The sequence below is a fragment of the Acomys minous genome (genome assembly GCF_964271855.1).
Source record: "Acomys minous genome assembly, chromosome: 14".
NCBI lineage: Eukaryota > Metazoa > Chordata > Mammalia > Rodentia > Muridae > Acomys > Acomys minous.
Genome location: NC_140496.1, coordinates 85,989,766 through 86,008,919, shown reverse-complemented (window position 1 = coordinate 86,008,919; position 19,154 = coordinate 85,989,766). Strand labels below are relative to the sequence as shown.

At 44.1% G+C, this 19,154-nt stretch overlaps 1 pseudogene across 1 annotated transcript in view; it reads left to right on the top strand.

Annotated features, from left to right (window-relative positions):
* Nucleotides 1-40: 40 nt before the first annotated feature.
* Nucleotides 41-19,154, top strand: part of LOC311582499 (large ribosomal subunit protein uL16-like) — a 21,844-nt pseudogene continuing 2,730 nt past the window's right edge. Inside the window, exons 1-4 of the transcript in view lie at nucleotides 41-51; nucleotides 3,515-3,647; nucleotides 6,696-6,816; nucleotides 9,182-9,261. The product of the transcript in view is annotated as a large ribosomal subunit protein uL16-like (transcript). The remainder of the gene's footprint in view (nucleotides 52-3,514; nucleotides 3,648-6,695; nucleotides 6,817-9,181; nucleotides 9,262-19,154) is intronic.

Below are 19,154 nucleotides of genomic sequence, written 5' to 3'. Positions count from 1 at the left end.
TCTCCACTGTTCCCACTGCCCCGCTTCCCCTGCTCTCGCCATGTCCAGTCGGTTTGTTCTCTGCTCTAGACTCCTCCAGATGCCTCTGGATGTTTTCTCTTACTCACAATCCTAACCTTGACCATGCCATGGAGCGGTCATTTGGACAGTTCCTTGACTATGTCTCCTCATGAGCATTAGGGGCCTTCCTGAGGAAACACTCCTGCAGATGATGCAAGCACAGTGCATGCTCCCACTGGAGCTGTGGCTGGTAGGTCTCATTTGGTTTTCTGGCTAGGCCTTAAATTCTCTGACAGGCCATGCATGGCCTTCACTTCTCTCATAGCTCAATTTATTAACCGTAACATGTTTACAGTAAGATTCCTCCCTCAGTTGAGTCTCCTATGCCTTCCAGTTCCAAGGGTGATTATTAGCAGCTCATTAATAAAGGTTCATTCATTTATTTAGAAAGCTTTGAGCACAGGATGAGTAACATGAACAAAGGCTCTGCCCTCCAGAGCTGGCATTCAGTCGTCAGATCAAAATGTTTATAATCTGTCAGGTACCCAGGTGCAACCAAAATGAGCAGTGTGTACCAGTGATGCGCATGGAGGAAAGGGATGGCTGTACTTTAAGCTCTGAAAAGGAAAGATGACCCATAGATACCGATCAGAGTTCAAGATCTGATTCAGTGCAAATACAGTTTCTGTTTGACTATTGGAGCATCTTTTAAAACCTTAGGTGGACAAAAGTAACAGCTGGGCTCTTTCTAAAATGGGATAATTTGAGACTTGAAGATGACAGTGGGACGTTGTAGCATTGCATTGCTGACTTGGATTTCATTCATATTTTACTTTTTTTTTTAGGGAAAAAAAGCATCAGCAATAACAGCAGGGTCCTCTTTCCTCTATTGATGGAGTACTACCAGTTCACAGTATGTACCACTAGGTGGTGCTACACTAATGGTCTGTCTGTTTTTTTTCTTTTTCTTTTCCTTTTTTTGGTCTTTGAGACAGGGTTTCTCAGTGTAGCCTTGGCTGTCCTGGACTGGGGTGGCTTCAAACTCACAACCATCTGCTCACCTCTGCCTCCTGAGTGCTGGAGATTACAGGCCCGTGCCACTGTACCTGGCTGTTTTTATTTCAAAAACTAAGCATTTTGGGGTAATCATTTCTTTACCCAGTACAATGACATATTGAATTGATTTAATTAATATTAAATCAATATTTTGAGGCTTTTATAATCAATTATGTAAAATATTTTGTTGGTTAAAAGGTACAATGTTTACGTGAAGAAAAAATTAGCCATACTAGGTTTAGGGGGCATCTACCAACATTACAATGTGTAGGGAAACAACTAAGCATTATTTACTAGGTAGGTAAGTGTAGAATAAGCTTGTCCATCAGACTGTATACAAACTCACCTTTGATTTTTCACATTCTCCTGGGAGAGGATGCTGAAAAGTATAAAGTGCTCTTGTGGAATGTAACTCATTTGAAAGGAAGAGAAAGGGAGTGGAAGGGTGGAATTAGGCAGGATCAGCGGGCAGATGATGCAAGCCACCATGAGCTGTCACATCTCGGCTCCAGAGCAAAGCTTGCCTGTCAGGGCAGTGTGGCGGTGGAAGTGACTAGACATTGGTCCGCCAAGGTTAGCATAACTTGACTGGGAAGTTGAGGTAAACCTGACAAAGCTCACAACTGGCATTGCCATCTTGCCACACTCTACAGTGAGTCCTTCAAGGGAGAGCTGAGGGGTACATGTACGTTTATGAATGATTTGTAGTCTCTTATCTGTTGATTGGGAAGGTTCTCCGATGAGAGCGCTTAAGGGAAGAATTTATTTTGGTTCACAGTTCAGCGGTCCACTGTGGCGGGGAAGTCAGGCCAATGGAAACTTGAAGGAGTGGGTCACATCACAGTAACAGCGGAGAGCAGTGAGCACCTGCTGCTGCGGCCACAGAGCCAGCTCTCCCCAGCTTTCCCATTTTTATGTAGTCCAGGACTCGCCGCCCCCAGAGGCAGCTCTTCTGACCTCACTTACCTAATCAAGATAATCGGGCCTAGACACAGCCAGGTGACTTGAGATCTCATCACATTGACAATTGAAATGAACTATTTCAGATTTATAAAGGAGATAATCCTATTTGTAGGATGATAAGCGAGAGCCAGGTGTGGCATGTGCGTGCCATCTCAGCACTCACGACATGGAGGCAGAAGGTCCGAAGCAAGTTCAAGACCAGCCTGGGCTACATAGCAAGACCTTAAAACAACAGAAGCCCCAAAGACAATAAAAAATTAGAAAAAAAAAGCCCAACAAAACAAGAAATGAAGAAAAGAAGACTGTGCTGTGATCACTGTAATGTTTGAGTTAGAAAATGTAAAGTAACTCAGGTGTTAATTAACTGCTCACAACCAAAGGGCAAAGCTGGAAGATTTTGTTTGAATTGGAAAGGAACTGCTCTAAGCAGCACAGTGGTGTTTCTGTTACATGCTGTAACCTTCCTAGGGCAGAAGTCCAGTCTGCACACAGAAACAAGAACTAGACATTTATTGAGTCAAAAATGTCTATGAGGTGAACTCCTGCCCGGGTGGAGCTTCAGCCCAGAGAACGTGCAGGCTGAGGTTCCCTACTGCTGAGACAAAGCCTGCTCAGAGGAGCTCCACAGAATCGAACTTCACGTTCAGAGGGTTTTTATAAATAATTTATTTGTTTTATTTATTTTTTTATTTTTATGTACATTTGGTGTCCGGCCCACATGTATGTCTGTGTGAGGGTCTCCTAGAACTGAGTTCTAGACAGCTGTGAGCTGCCATGTGGGTGCTGAGACTCAAACTCAAGTCCTAGGGAAGAGCAGCCAGTTCTCCAGACCCAAAGTTCGGAGTATCAAAACACTTGCCAAGAGCTACTTACTTATCTTAGGTACCTAGGCTCTTCATTACAATATGAGTTCTTAGCAGGTGGGCCTGTATTTCACCTCTTCCAACGACCCGCTGTTCCACCTTTAGCAAAATGCTTAGATTATCCAAACCTCATTTTCTCTTAGGAAACCAAAGGCAGCAGTGCCTACTTCGTTGGGTGCTCTAAGAATTAGGTCAAGCAGCGCACAGCTTCCTGATTGCATCAGACCAGGGGTTCTCAACCTGTGGTTCATGACCGCTTTCACAGGGGTCTCCTATCAGATATCTTGCACATCAGCTGTTTATATTACAAGTCATAACAGTATTAAAATTACAGTTATGAAGTGGCAAGAAAAATAGTTGTATAGTTTGGGGTCACCACAACGTGAGGAACTGTGTATTAAAGGGTCGCAGCACTAGGAAGGCTAAGAACCACTGTCTTAGATGCTCCTTAAATATGGGTTTCTGAACTTCCTGGGAGTTAGGCTCTTCCTCATTGCTATCCTGTTTAATATGATTGTACGTTCTCCTCTGGGCATGGAGGCGATAGAGGTGTGCACACGCAGACATGTGTGATAAGTGTGACTGACTGTGGAATGCCTGCTCTTATAACAGTGTTTTTGAGATTTATGCAGGGTAGAAGGAGCTTCTAAGCAGTGTGATGCCATTTGGCTGAAGGCCGAGGAGCAGCCTGGTGTAAAGGATGCCGGCTCTCTTTACAGTCTATCTTCAGAGCCCTCTGTCAAGGATGAACCGTTACAAATGCCAGTAAGTGCTTTGTGCTGGCCACTGGTCCAGCTCAGACCATAGTCTGAGCAAGAGGTTGGGGTTGCCAGTCTAAACAGCATTCAAGGTATGACCGCATATGTGCGCTGCAGAAGCTATAATTCGCTGCTTTATTTTCAGCGGGATAACTATCATTTCCAAAGAGGACTGTAGCAGTAGCTCTTAACCACATGTTTTCTACAGAGCAACCGTCCTGTCCTGCTCCCCATCAAGACATGGGCCTCACCGCTCTAGTTAGTGACACATGCTCACCCTGTGTCTGTTTTGATGGGAAGATGGCAGAAATGTCACCGTGCCAATCTGGGGTAGTTTAGCGGGCCTGGCAGCTTCTGCTTCCTGCCTCTTGGGATGTGGCCTCTAAGAACTCAGCTTCAAGATCATAAGAACCCCAAGCCACATGAGAAGCCATTTGTAGCCACTCTTGTCAACACCCTCTGAACCTGGAGCTTACCTCCGTATCAGCTGCTGGTCCCCGGGTGCCCAGACCCAGCTGCCTTCCGACTGTAGCTGTGTGAGAATACTCAAGGGAGGACCGCATAGTAGAGCCAAGAGGGCTTATAGCATTTGCAAGCGAGGGCTACACTTGTTTTCTGGCACTGCTAGGTTTTGGGGTGGCTCTTACGATGAGATGGAAACTGTTTTGACTTTGGGACCAAGCGGTGACTGTAAAGTGATAGGATCTTGAGACAGAGATGAAAAGTCAATGGGAGGGGATCCAGAAGAGCAGCAGGGGCATGGAAAGACCTTGAGGGAACTCAAGGCCTGAAGGCTGAGGAAAATGACCATGGAGGCTGGAAGCAGGGGCCCTAGTGTAAGGGTGACTGTTTGTCTCATGCCACCTTCCTTTGTGTAGAAAACAGCTCAGAACGAGCCCATGGGCCCAGTAGAGGAGATCCTCTGGCAGAAAGCATGAAGCTCGATTTTCTTGCAGTTGAATTCGATAGCACTTGAGGAGAGAGATGATTAAAGGAAAGTTTGCCCAACTCCCAAATGCAGAGGAAATAGTAGAGAACGTTCTCTGGGCAAATGAACTCATGCTATTTTAAAGTTAGCTTACCTGAGAAAATGTCCTTATTCTTTTAAAAAAGACTTTCTTGCTAAATTCTGTTGTAACTGTTGGTATGCCACTATTTCTTTTTTTAAATTTAAATAATTTATTCAAGATTACACCTCAATCCTTATCCCCTCACTTGTATCCTCCCATTCCCCCCTCCCTCCCTCTTTCACCCTATTCCCCTCCTCTAGGTCTGTGACAGGAGGGGACCTCCTCCCTCACCATATGATCACAGCCTATCAGGTCTCATCTTGGTAGCCTGCTTACCCTTCCTCAGAGTGCCACCAGGCCTCCCCACCAAGGGGAAGTGGTCAAGTAGAGGGCACCAGACATGAACTCTGGTGCCACTACTTCTGTGTGCAGCTCAGGATGGTCCTAGTTTCTTAGTCTGTTTCAGCTTATAAAGAACTTGGCTATATGTTGCCTCAGTTCTTCTGACCATCCAGGTACATTGGTTCACAACACTGAGAACAGCCACAGCATCCTTCCCTTTTCTCTCCAGGTGCAGGATCCCTCCTGTTGCCTGGCTTGATGCTTTCGGTAGGCTCTCTCCTCCTCTGCGTGGTAAAGCGTTACGCTCACTGTAAAAAAGGAGCATGTGATACCAGAGGCGCAACCATTAGCCACGGTGAAGACACCGCTGGATCTTTCCTGTCTCTCCTTGTCTAAACTTCACACCCCCCTTTGCTTTAAGGAGATTGCAATTTTAAACCCAGAAAAAAATCTTTAGTAAGCAGATATTTTCTTTCATCTTACAAAATTTCAAAGTCATTATCTGCCAATGTTATCAAGACTAGGACTGTGATACCAGGCTGGTGTGTAACTTTTGATTAGTAAAAGATGTCACTGCTGGACACCTTTAAAAGAAATTTAAATTTAAAAGACACTTAAATTTAAAAGAAATTTAGTATATAGTATATATATTAGATTTATTACATATGATATATATATGATATATAAATATATATAATAATTTTATACATATCAGATTTCACATAAACAATAAATTTCTATATGCTATGTATATAAAAATATATAATATATTTGCTATATAAAATATTTGGTATATAGCCAATGTATTTTATATATATATAAATTTATTATATATATATCAGATCTGGTATCGTCTGCCTCTTGATAAATTGACTTTCTACATTTTTTGGGCTGGGAATATGTACGTACTGTAATAGGTTTGTTCACTCGTAAATTCAGTGTGTTGCCTTGGACAGTCTGTAATGTCCCGTTTGTCTTTGATAGTCCTTCTACTCTTTCCTACTCCTCTTTTTCCATCAGTCTGCAGGCTGAGGCTCTGTCCCATTCGACCAGCAGATGGGGCTCTTGTTATCCGAATAGGACTTGAGTGCTATGGGCGCATCAACGGCTTGTTAGTTAGAAGAGGCTAGGTTACTGATTGCTTATTGTTCACATTAGACTTTGACCTAGGCATGATCCGTCATTGGGTTTATACTGATGTAATTATGTTCTCAGGCCCACGTCAAATGATTGATTTTGTGTGGGGGGAGTTCAGTGACACCATTAGCAGAAACGTCTCCCCGTGGTGAACAAAACCGACAGTGATGGAGGCATGTCCCAGTGCTAATTGTCAATCTGATTTAGTGGCCCTCGCATTCTAAGGTGTCCCAGGAGAAGGGGCTCATTTTTTCTGATCTGTAGAACTTAGGAACTGGAAAATACATCTTATTAAGGCTATAGTGGTCATAAACAGGATACAGGAGCTGTGGAAATCCAATACATTGTAAAATTACATGTACAGTTAAAATACAGATTATTATTAAATGGATGCTAATAACCCTCTCCACATTACATAATACTTCCAAGCAGAGATTTAGCAATCCTCAAACTCCGTTTTCTCTGCTTTTCTCAATGTTCCCTGTGGCTCTCCAGTATTGATTGTCAGTCTTCACAGATAGCCACGTCCAGTTCTAAGGTGTGGGCTATTTTTTTTTTCTGTCTAGGATTTCTACTATGTGCCCCAAGAGCTGCACTGGGGCTTCCAGCACCACTTCACAGTGTTTCAACATCAAATGAAAGCCAAGTCAAATACTCAAGACTCCCCTCAAAGTGAAAGCATGGACTGTGAGTTCTACTTTGTAAACTTGGACCCATCATGTGTCCCATGGTGTCTTCGTCCTTCACTGGGGTGTCCAGAGGTTGAAAGTAACCTGTGCAGGTAGGTAGTCTCCACACTTGTGTCATAGCTGGACCCGGTGCCTTTAGGTCCATAGCCGAGCCCTGCACCTGGTCAGTATTTTAAGATGAAGGGTTTGTGGTGTCAGCAAAGACTGAATCTGTACAGACAGGATGGCACTTTCTTTCTTCCCTCACTTCCGGGTCCTCTGAGAAAAATGTCACATACTAAAGTAAAGTAAAACTTTAATAAGTGAAAAGTCCTCAAGAGAGCTGATTGGTCTCCTCATTCAAATTCATGTTGGAGTTTTTCCTTTGAATATGTTAATCAGGGCTTCTGAACCACAGGGGTGAGCAGAGAGCAAAGTCACCAGTCTTCCTCGGTATGGTGGGACTTTCAGCACATCAGATGCCTGCATCGTCTTTCCAAGGCTTTCTTTGCTGAAGCGCTGTGATCTCTGTCTTAGGGTTACTTTTACTGTGGTGGAACACCATGATCAAAGAAATTTGGGATGCAAAGGGATTATTTAGCTTACATGTCCACATCATAGTCTATCATCACAGGAAGTCAGGACAGGAACTCAGACAGGACAGGAACCTGGAGGCAGGAGCTGATGCAGAGGCCAAGGAGGGTGCTGCTTACTGCCTTGCTCCTTATGCCTTGCTCAGCCTTTTTTCTTTCTTTCTTTCTTTCTTTCTTTCTTTCTTTCTTTCTTTCTTTCTTTCTTTCTCTCCCTCTCCCCCCAAGACAAGGTTTCTCTGTAGCCTTGACTCAATTTGTAGACCAGGCTGGCCTTTAACTCATAGAGATTTGCCTGCCTCTGCCTCCTTGGGTGCTGGGATTACAGGTTTGCACCACCACCTGGCTTCAGCCTGCTTTCTTATAGAACCTAGCACTACCAGTCTTGGGATGACACCACTCACAATGGGCGGGCCCTCCCCCATCAATCACTAATTTAAGAAAATGCCCTATAAGCTTGTCTACAGCCCAGTCTTAAGGTGGAATTTTCTCAATTGAGGGTTACTCCTCTGTGCTGACATAAAGTTGACATACACCTACCCAGTACAATCTCCAAGGAAGGTAACTGAATAGCTAAAGTTTATTGAGAGCATATTGTGCACTAGACATTGCTCCAGGCACTTCTCATGGGTCACTTCACATCAATCTCCAAGGACCATTCTGCAGGGCTTTTAGCCCATGTCACAGATGAGGGAATGAGGCTTGGACACGCTTTGTGGTACCAGGTGGCCAGCCACAGTCTGAATCCAGAGTCCTTGCTTTTCACTACAGTGGTGGTAGCCTGCCTTCACTTGGCCTCACAGGACTAGGCATCTTTCAGTCAATTCTATCTATCTGTCTGTCTCTCTGTCTATCGATCTATCCATCTATCTTAAAGATTGGGTCTCTTTATGTTCTCTGTCTGGCCTGGAACTTTCTCTGTAGACCAGGATGGCCCTGAATGCACAGAGATCTGCTTGGCTCTGCCTCCCAAGTGCTGCGATTAAAGGCGTGCATTGATGACTTTAGACCTGATATATCTATATCTATATCTATCTGTCTGTCTGTCTGTCTATATGTATGTATGCTTGTTTGCTTTGGTTTTTCGAGACAGGGTCTTTCTGGGTAGCCCTGGCTGTTCTGGATCTAGCTGAGTGCCACCACTGTCTGGCCAGTAAAAGTTATATTTAACATGGCCTTTATTTCATTGAAATTTAAAAATATGTTTTCATACAATCTTCTTCTGAAAGCATGTTTCCTTGATTCTACCTAAATTGCGTACAGAAGATTACATTTACATACTTGGCTGCCTTTTCATAATGTAGCATCTCTATTACTTTCAATAAGTTGAGACACAAATAAAACAACATGTTCACAGAGGTAGTTCATGTCTTCAGCCATGAAGTTCCTGTGACCTTGAAAACGAGCAGCTTTTTGTTAAGTAACGAGAGTCCTGCAGCTGAGATAATCACCACTTTAGCTGACAGGCCAAGATTCTAATGAGATGCTTGGGAGTAACCAGCTCCAATCCAGGTGGCTTGGGTGTGAGCTCAGGAGATGTGTTCACTCCGATGGCAGATGGTCCGCAGGTGAACTGGGTGTAGACGGGGTGGATCTTCTTGGACTGTGAGGGAAAAAAAAATCTCTCAAGCCACGGTTCCCACCCTTGCAGGATAGGTAGCCAGAGGACCTGCTTGGCAAGATGATTTCAGGGCAGGAGAACTGTACCTCAGGCTCGTAGACATTGATAGGTTCGTCCAATTCCCAGTCCTAGAACTCCTGACTCACCAATGATATTTTATTTGACTGTTTAAGATGTTGCACCTCTGGTTAAAGTTCTTCAGATAAAACCCATGGGATACAAGCCCAAGTCCTTGTGGTGGGCCCACGGGAGCGTATGTGGCCCTTTTAAGAGCCCCTCTGCCTCCTTTTGTATCACCTCACCTCCGAGTCCACTGGTTTGCTTCATTCAGCCGCCACTACTCTCTGCTGGTCAGGACACTGACAGTCACAGTTTGGGGGCCTAGATCTCTCTTTACCTGGATGTCTCATTCCCTTTCCTCTTTCAAATATTTGTTCAAAAAAAGAAGTTTCTCAACGAGGCCTTCCTTTATCTTCCATTGAAATCCAGACTCCACTGGTTTTTGTTTTGTTTTGTTTTGTTTTTTGTTTTTTTTTTCCTCCACTGTTTCTTATCTAGATTAGAACTTGAAGTACATGAAATCAAAAGTGCAGCCTAGTGTGAGGACACAGTACACCCTCAGTAACTATTCAGTGCACGGCTACATCAAAGTCCTCAGGAAAACACACTCAAGAGGTGGCAAGTTGGCATCGTTTCTGCTTTCCTGTTTGGTGAACTTCTAATTCACAGTTAGGTGCCACCTCATTTAATGCTGGCAGTTGAACCTGGGACCCCACATGCTAGGAAGCTGCTCTACCAGGTTACTCATAAATTCTTGACCTGACTCTGAGTCCTGGCATCTTTGATTTGATCTGCGCACGTCAGTCCTCTGGTTTTCTCTAGTTGCTTTCCTGTGTTTTCACTGTTTTCTTTATTTAGATGAGTGCAAGTAGTAGAAAAGCCATGGCTATGCAAACACAGAGTTAGAAAGGGCTTCTCTAGCCGGGTGTGGTGACACACACCTTTAATCCCAGCACTTGGGAGGCAGAGGCAGGCGGATTACTGTGAGTTCGAGGCCAGCCTGGTGTACAAAGCGAGTCCAGACAGCCAAGGCTACACAGAGAAACCCTGTCTCGAAAAAAAAAAAAAAAAGAAAAGAAAGAAAGAAAGAAAGAAAGAAAGAAAGGGCTTCTCCCTTCATGAAACTGCTGTGTTGCATAAGCTTTTATTTCATAGTAAACAAGTTTCCAAGTAACTGACCATCATCTATGTCACTTGCGTTCCATGAACACCTAGTGAATTGATTGTCACAGTGATTTTTTGTCACCATTTGCGTTTTGTTCTATTTTGTAACCTGGGTAACTTTTTCTAAAACTATCAGCCGTGCCAGGCTCTGAAGCTGCACCATGCTTGCCAGTTAATAAACTGGTCTGTTACTGTGTCATGGATATTGGCAGAAAACTTGAGACTTCTAGGTCAAAGACAAAGGACTTTATTCCAGTGGAGTGAGCTGCATGGGTTTCTTACAAACAACATCCTCCCAGCCCCGCAAGGTTGAGACTGATGCTCCACATACAGGTGGCTGGGTCAAAGGCGCAGAACACTGAATTTTAGTGAAGTGCTGCTTTATGGCTTGTAGAAGGGCAGGGAGGCAAAGCGCCATTTGTCTCTGGTTCCTCAGTGATCTTATCCATCACCTCTGACGTGCTCTGTTTACTGGGCAGTTTACTTTACTCATGTTGCACTCACATTGAGGGACACTTTGTAGTGCATGTGCCATAGTGTTCAGGGGACTAGGTTTATCTCTTCTAAAGAATTATACTCATTGTGAAGTACTGTTTCAGACACAGGTGCCAGGACAGGAAAACCAGAAATCCTTGTGTTCATGGGGATTGTATTTGAGAAGGGGAGATTTATCTCAATTCAGTGTGTAATGTGACGTCGACAAACGTTATGAAGAATGAATCAGGGGGAGGAAACGGGGGTCAGAGATTCCTACAGGTAAAGCTTTTGACAAACACTGTGCTGTGGTGGTTTGTCTAAGGAGAGGCCTTCCGTGGCTCACCTTAGGAGGAGCTACCTCACTGGCAAGCTTGGCATAAGTGATTGTGTATTTCACGGGAGAGGAAGAGACATTTATGTCAAGTTGTGATTTGATGTCACACTTAGGTGGAGCACTTTTAAATCCTTCAAAGCGTACTTCAAGTCGAGTAGTTTAAAACCAGGATGTAAGAGGAGATCCTGAAAAGAGAGGAGCTTTGCTTACCTCACACCTGTCCATAACTCTTGTTCTCTGCATGACATTTCTCAGGGATGTTGTTTCTCGTGGGCAGATTCAAAGAGACCAAAGAGTTTGAAGCTGTGTCCTAGATGATTTGGGCTCCCATTGGTACGCTTTGCTTTTGAGAGAAGCTATCACAGCTGAGTCTTAGCATCCGGCCTCTATGCTCTGAACTCTGTAGCGCAGCTGCCCTTCTCTGAATCCATCCACAGAGGCTGTCTAAGCCCAGGGCAACTCTACCAGGACTGATAGGCAGCATTTGTCTAGACTGCCAGAAACAGAACACATTAACTGTGAAAAATGATTCAACCATATATGTTTTTAGTGGAACTTGGCAGCATGAAGGGTGACAGAGAGAGTGTTCATAGAAGCCACAGATGCCGAGGAAGGGACAGTGGAAGTGACAGCAGAAATGATTAGATGACCAGCCTACCATGACCATCCTGAGCAACTGCACAGGGCTAAGAACATTCCCTCCCTCCCCTTGGTAGAGTAATCAAGGCAACTTGACCATGGAAGCTGAAAAAAGTCAAATCATGCATTCTGCATGATGCTGGTCTGCACCTGACTGGACAGGCCCTCTACAGTCAGGTCGCGTCAAGGACAAGAGCAGAGCAGAGCAGAGAATGCGTCACTGTTTCCATGTTCTTTGTTCTAGGTCAGGACAAACACTTGAATCTAGTTCAGGGAGGACGAGTCTGAGGGATTGTAGTAACCCCCAGTGCTGAGAGGCTGCTGCGGCTGAGCATTCCAACAGACTTAGGTTTCGGATTTGATTCACAGCCCTGGAAGCTGCTCTGGAGCCTCTTTAAACAAAAAGCTTAAGGCTGCCTCCAATAGTGCTTTAGACGAGAGCAAGTGTCCAGCTCAGTTTCTGGCACTGGTTTCTCCTGCTGCATACACCTTTGTAATTGAGTTCATAAGGGAGGAGAAGGGACCAGGATAGAGCTGTGTAGCCCAGCTCTTGCCCAGAGGAAAGTAAGACTGGCTTGTGTTATGCAGGGAATAAACTATAGAGACTGATGTGGCTTCAAATTAGGTCCTGTTGAAAGACAGGGTGACCTATGTCAGCCTGCACAATTAGGAAGGGCAGCCACCTTTACAGGACTTTGGCTTCCTCAGCAGGGCAGAGGGTCAAGTGTGGCTTTTGAAGTCTCAGTGACAACAATCTAGGAGTCAAGAAGAAAAAGGTAACAACTAGGTGCCCCAGGTTGCTTTATCCCAGCCAGGGGCTACCACAGGGAGAGTTCCTCAGGATGGATCAAATGCCATGAGTATGAAACATTAGATAAAGCTTATTTTAAAAAAATTAAGTTTTCACCAGAGCTTTGGAACATTTCTCAGGTTGAAGGCAATTGATGGGCAGCTCCTGGAAGCGGGAGCAAAGATGAAAACGTTTTGAGGATTCTGGACCACAATTACCACAATTTCAGAAAGCACTTTGTCCTTTTTTCTTCTTTCTTTCTTTTCTTTTCTTTCTTTCTTTCTTTCTTTCTTTCTTTTTTTTTTTAGACATGGTTTCTCTGTGTAGCCCTGGCTGCTATGTAGACCAGGCTGGTCTCAAACTCAGAGATTTGCTTGCCTCTACTTTCCAAGTGTTGTGATTAAAGGCATGTGCCACCTCCGCTGCCGCCGCTGCTGCCACCACCACCATCACCTGACCAGTTTGTCATTCTTGAAAACATGTTTCTCCCTGCCCATCTCCTCACTCCCTTTGCTCACTGTTCTCACTGCTGCTTGCCCATCACTGCTTGCAGCATTGTGTGGAGTCAATCTGCAAGTCTGTCTGCCCTTCTGTACTTTGATGTCTTCAGAAACCAAGCCTGGTCCATGTGCTACGTGTGCACCCGCCACGCTGTGTATGGGGCCATGCAATTTTCTAAATGTTTGTTGAGTGCTGAATGATATATAACTTGTTTATGTACACACTGACCCTAGAGATTCACAGAACAGCCAGTTTCTTAAGAACATGATGAACTCAAAATAGAAATGATCAGTTGTTAATCAACCGGATTTGGGTACAAAACAAAGAGGCAAAAGCCAATCAAACATCTGATAATATTGTTGAGTATCAAAAAGGGACAGAATACTAGTTGCTTCTGTCAACTAGTTCACAGTGAGATTGGCACCCAACTGGTGGAGAGCCAGGCTTTTCTGATTACATCCCCAGATTCTGCAGGAAAAGATGTTGTCAGCACATGACGCTGAAAAGCTGGACAGAGGGACATCTAGACAGGTGGTTCACCAGCACTCTAAACTAGACCAGGGAAGTGACCTAACCCACAGCAAAGATAGACTTCACTACCAACATATAGCTATCTATTGCTTTAGAAACATAATAATTATAATACGCTTATCTATTTGTTTCATGTAGTCACTCAGTCACTTAGCAGACAAGTGTACTGAGTACTTATTGTTATTGGCCTGGAGAGACAGCTCGGTTGATAAAGTGCTTATACTGCAAGCATGAGGAATGGAGTTTAACCTCCAGAGCCCAGGTCAAAAATGCTGTCTGTGTCTCAAGCCACGCTACAGAGCAACAGTAATAAGAATGGCCTGGTACTGGCATAGAAATAGTCTGGTTGATCAGTGGAATCGAATCGAAGACCCAGAAATAAACTCACACACCCATGGATGCTTGATTTTTGACAAAGAAGCCAAAATCATACAATGGGAGAAAGATAGTATCTTCAACAAATGATACTGATCTAACTGGATATCTATATGTAGAAAAATGTAAATAGACCCTTATTTATCACCCTGAACAAAACTAAAGTCCAAATGTATTAAAGACCTCAACATAAAATCAGACACACTAAACCTGTTAGAAGAAAAGGTGGGGAACAGCCTTGAACTCATTGGCATAGGAGACAACTTCCTGAACCAAAGGCCAACAGTTCAGGCTCTAAGGTCAACAATTAATAAACGGGACCTCATGAAACTGAAAGCTTCTGTAAGGCAAAGCATGCTGTCAACAGAACAAAATGACAGCCTACAGACTGGGAAAAGATCTTCACCAATCCTCCATCCAACAAAGGGCTAATATCCAAAATATATAAAGAACTCAACAAATTAAACACCACCAAGCCAAATACCCCAATTTTAAAACTGGGGTACAGAACTAAACAATTCTCAACAAAGGAATATCAAATGGCCAAGAAACATCTAAAGAAATGCTCTACGTCCTTAGTCATCAGGGAAATACAAATCAAAACAACTCTGAGATTCCCTCTTACACTTATCAGAATGGCTAAGATAAAAAACTCAAAGTGACAGTACATGCTGGCAAGGATGTGGAGAAAGGGGAATATTCCTCCATTGCGGGTGGGAGAGCAAACTTGTACAACCACTTTGGAAATCAATCTGGCACTTTCTCAGAAAATTAGGAATAATGCTACCTCATGACCCAGCCATACCACTTGTGGGCATATACCCAAAAGATGCTCCACCATACAACAAGGACATTTGCTCAACCATATTCATTACATCTTTATTCATAATAGCCAGATTCTGGAAACAACCTAGATGTCCCTCAACTGAATAATGGATAAAGAAACTGTGGTACATTTACACAGTGGAGTACTACTCAGCTATTAAAAATGAGGAAATCTTGAAATATGGAGGCAAGTGGATAGAACTAGAAAAGATCATCCTGAGTGAGGTAACCCAGACCTAGAAAGACATGCATGGTATATACTCACTTCTAAGTGGATATTAGCCCAACATAGATGTCCTCTGAAAAGCTCCACCCAGAGGGGCATTGGGACAGATACTGGGACTCAAGCCTGACTCTGGCTGGAGCTCTGAGAGTCATATGGAAGAGTAGGGGGATGGAAGGACCCAGAGGGGTCAGGAGCTCACCAGGGAGGCCATCAAGGCTGGCGGATCTGGACCTAGGGAGATCTCCACAAACTGATGCACAGACCAAGGACACTGTATGCGGAGAACCTAGACCCCCTGTTCAGATGTAGTTCATGAACAGCTCATTCTTCGCATTGGTGGGGGAGAGGGAAGGGGGGAGGAGCAGGGGATTGCCTCTGACATGAACTCTGATGCCAGAGATTTTAATCACTGCCCCCTGGCAGGGAGGCCTTGAGGGCCCGCAGAGGAATGGGATGCAGGTTAACCTGATGAGACTTGATAGGCTCTGGCCAGATGGTCAGAGAGGAGCTCTTCCCCACATCAGAGGTCTAAGGGAGGGTAAAGGGAAGACGAAGGAGGGAGGGCGGGAACAGGAAGATAAGCATGAGGAGATAACAATGGGATGAAATGTGAATAAATTATAATAAATAATTTTTTTAAAAAAGATGCTATGTGTGGTGCACACCTGTATTAATGCTGAGGAGATAGATAGAGGTCCCCTAAGGCTTCCTGGCCAGCCAGACTAGCCTAATTACTGGTCTCTAGGCCAATGGGAGATTCTGTTCCAAAGGAAGCAGATGACATTCTTGACATGATACCTGGGTTTCTTCTGGGTCCTCCACATACATGTACAGGCACACACATGGACACACAGAAGAAAATGCTATTTTCATGAAACTTGCATTCTAGTGTAAAGACAATAAAAGGATTAAACTTGAGCAGATATGGTAAGTGCTATGAAAAAAAGTAGAAAAGGAAGATTTGATTTGAGGAAGGACAGGGCTTATGACGATGTCCAGGGCAGCCTTACTCAGAAGGGATCTCCTGTGTAAGGGAGTGAATAAACCAGGGAGCTTGGCTGGGAGCTCTTTGGGGGTAAAGCAGCAGGAGGAACAAAGATCAATTTCCTGGAATCAATGTGGCCTGGTGAGTACGAGCCAAGGAGCTGTGAGGAGGCCAGCCTGGCTGGAGTAGTGTGAGCATGGTGGTGAGTAACAGGAGAGAGAGAGACCAGGATTTATCGCAGTGGCCTGGCAGAATATAGCAACGAATGGCTTTTGCTTCAAATGTGAAGTGGGGGGCCTTGGAGTGTTTTAGGCAGAACGACTTGACTTACACTACAATAGCACTGATTTGACTGCTGTGGTGAGACTATCCCATAAGAATGGTGGCAGGAGGCTAGCTGCAGTAACAGGAGAAAGCTGATAGGAGCCAAGATAAGGCTGCGTGTAGTGAGGCAAAACGGAACTGATCTATAGTAGAAGAGAATCAATGAAAGACTGAGATTAAATGGCTAGAAAGTCAGGAGGAGACTGACTAGGCAATTAATTGTTCTGGAAGCCAAGTCAAGGAAGAATTTAGGGAGAAGTGAGCAAGCTACCTGTGTCACCTCCCTGAGTGGGTGAAGTAACATAAGGACTGAGAAATCATGAGGGTTATTAGAGATGCAATCAACGGTGACCTTAAAAAGGGCAGTTCCAGTAGAGGCTTGGTCACGGATGTAATGCACCCATGATGGAATGGGAGGAGAGCCTGGATCCATGGCTCTACAAATGCTGTCATGGACTTTTGCAAAAAGATGCCGAGAAATGAATGTCAGTTGGAGGGACAAGTGGGATTTAAAGGATTATTTCTAGGTGGAAAACCAAGCAAGACACATGCCTGAAAGGATGATCGGATGATACAGGTGACAATAAGAAAAAGGCTGTCCCAGTGTCTTAAGGCAGGTGACAGGAAAGCACAAATGGCTCACCTGTCAACAGAGGAAGAACAGGGCCAGAACGCCGACTGCTTGCATTTCCTCAGCAAAGCAGGAAGGAAGTGTGTCTGCTCGGAAGGATGGAGGAAGAGCTGGAGTCACAGCTGGAGGGAGACGACATCACAGAGCCCTTTCCTACTATAAGCAGGATTCTTCCTCTGGTTATGAGGTTGAGGGATGAATAAGAGGGACCATAGGCAGAGCAGGAGTAACAGTTCTGAGGCTGAGATGGCATCCAAACACCAGGACAAGGATAGAAGAATAGCTAAACGTTCTGCTATCAAATCTTTGAAATTTTCTGAAAACTTTTGCCTAGGAAGCATTTTTAGAAATGAATATAGACTTTCATTTTAGAAATGAAAATGGAATATAGAAATGTGCCTTGTTATGACAAATAAAATAACTCCTTACATGTAATTAAAGAGGTGTGTTTACCTATTCTAACTTATGTGGGGCGTTCAGAATTCCATTGATCAAAATCAACAAAATGCTTACCAGAAAAAAAAAAAAAAAGGTAAAGCTGAAAGAAACTTAATTCAAGATTTTTGATCTGAAAACTCAAACTTTTAGACTTCTTATCTAGAGGGAAATGTCTGTACTGAAAGCCCTCAGTAATCATGCAATAACAGTGTTCATACACTCTCAGCTCTCCAGGAACTGCTGGGAAATTACCTCATTAACCTTTATATTACCCTTGTGGGGTCGGCAAGAATTTGATGAGATTTCCATTCTCTACAGTAGGCAAATGGAGACAGGGAGAGTTGAGGGAAATTGTAGACATAGCTCAAATATAAATAAATCTTGTGTTGAATCCTGTGAGAGTCATCGGCTTGGAGTATAAGGATGAATTGAAGTTTATTATTCGCCTCAGGATGAACCAGCCATTTTTAACCTGTAGCTTAGAGTTCAAGACCAGAAAGTCATGTTAGAAGAAATGGCGAGAGAGCAAGGAAAGGAAAAATGGAGTCTTGTGAGTGAGCACTTTTTGTCGGGACTTTTAGAATTGTCTGCGTGTAGGTTGCAGAAACCAGGACTTACTCCTCTAGTAAGGGCAACAATGCAGAGTGTAAACTGAAGTTGGAGTTCTTTGGTTGTTAAAATGAAAGAAAGGAGTTAAAGTCAGGCAAGGCCTGAGGAGGATCTTATGTGAGGTACACAAGGAAAGTGAGGAACTCAGATATACTGACTCCAGGAAAGCTTGAGCTCACTGGAAATCACATGGTCTTGAATTGGAACAAGTTTGTCTTGGGCGGAGGAGGAGGCTTAGAGAGAAAGGATAGCCTTCTAAAATCCCATTCTTGTTGGGCAGTGGTGGCATATGCCTTTAATCCAAGCACTCGGGAGGCAGAGGCAGGCGTATCTCTGGGAGTTCAAAGTCAACTTGTTTTACAAAGTAAGTTCCAGGATAGCCAGGGCTACATGGAAAAACAAAACAAAAAACCCCAAAAATCACCCAACCAAAGCCAAACCAAACCAAACCAACACCCCCCCCAAAAAAAAAACCCACTCATAGTTTGACACACAAATGACTGACCATTAAAAAGCAGCAGCTGATGTTTCCAGGCACTCTTCTTAGCTCTTTACATGGGGTCCTTCAGTCCTTCTGTCTATGAGGTAAGAACTACCACTCCCTGGTTCCAAATAATGAATGAAGGCACTGAGGTAAAGTGGCCTGCTCAAAGATGGTCTAATAGTGCGGATCAGTCTTTTATATAGAAATAAGAAGACACACAGCAGATGCAAAATCCCTGCTGAATCAACAAATGAATGAACCAGTAGCTGACCAGCGTGGTACAATGCAGAGGCGAGACGTAGGCAGTGCTTAAAGTATTTGTTATTGCTGAAATATTCACCCACAGGCTCATGTGTTTGAGCCTGTGTTCCCTAGCTGGCGCCACTGCTTTGGACAGTTATGAGGTCTTCGTGACTGTGGCTTAGCTAACAGAAGTAAGTGTAGACATGGAGCTGCCCCAGCACCCCTGTGACTTCTGGGACGTAAAGAGATAGAATCCCCTGAAACTAGGAACCAAAACAAACCCTTCTTCCCTTAGGTTGGGCCGACAGGTATTTGGTCATAGTGGTGAGAAAGTAACCGATGTGGTGCTCCGGTACCTTAATGAAATGTTCTGCCTTCTAGTTCATCGCCTTTTGTTCCTCCTGGACTACTCTTAGCCACATCTCCATCACTTTACTCATGGCTGTGTCTCATGAGAGTCATTCTCTAATGACTAAAACATCTTTAAGTTTGTCCCTCAACTCAACAGCC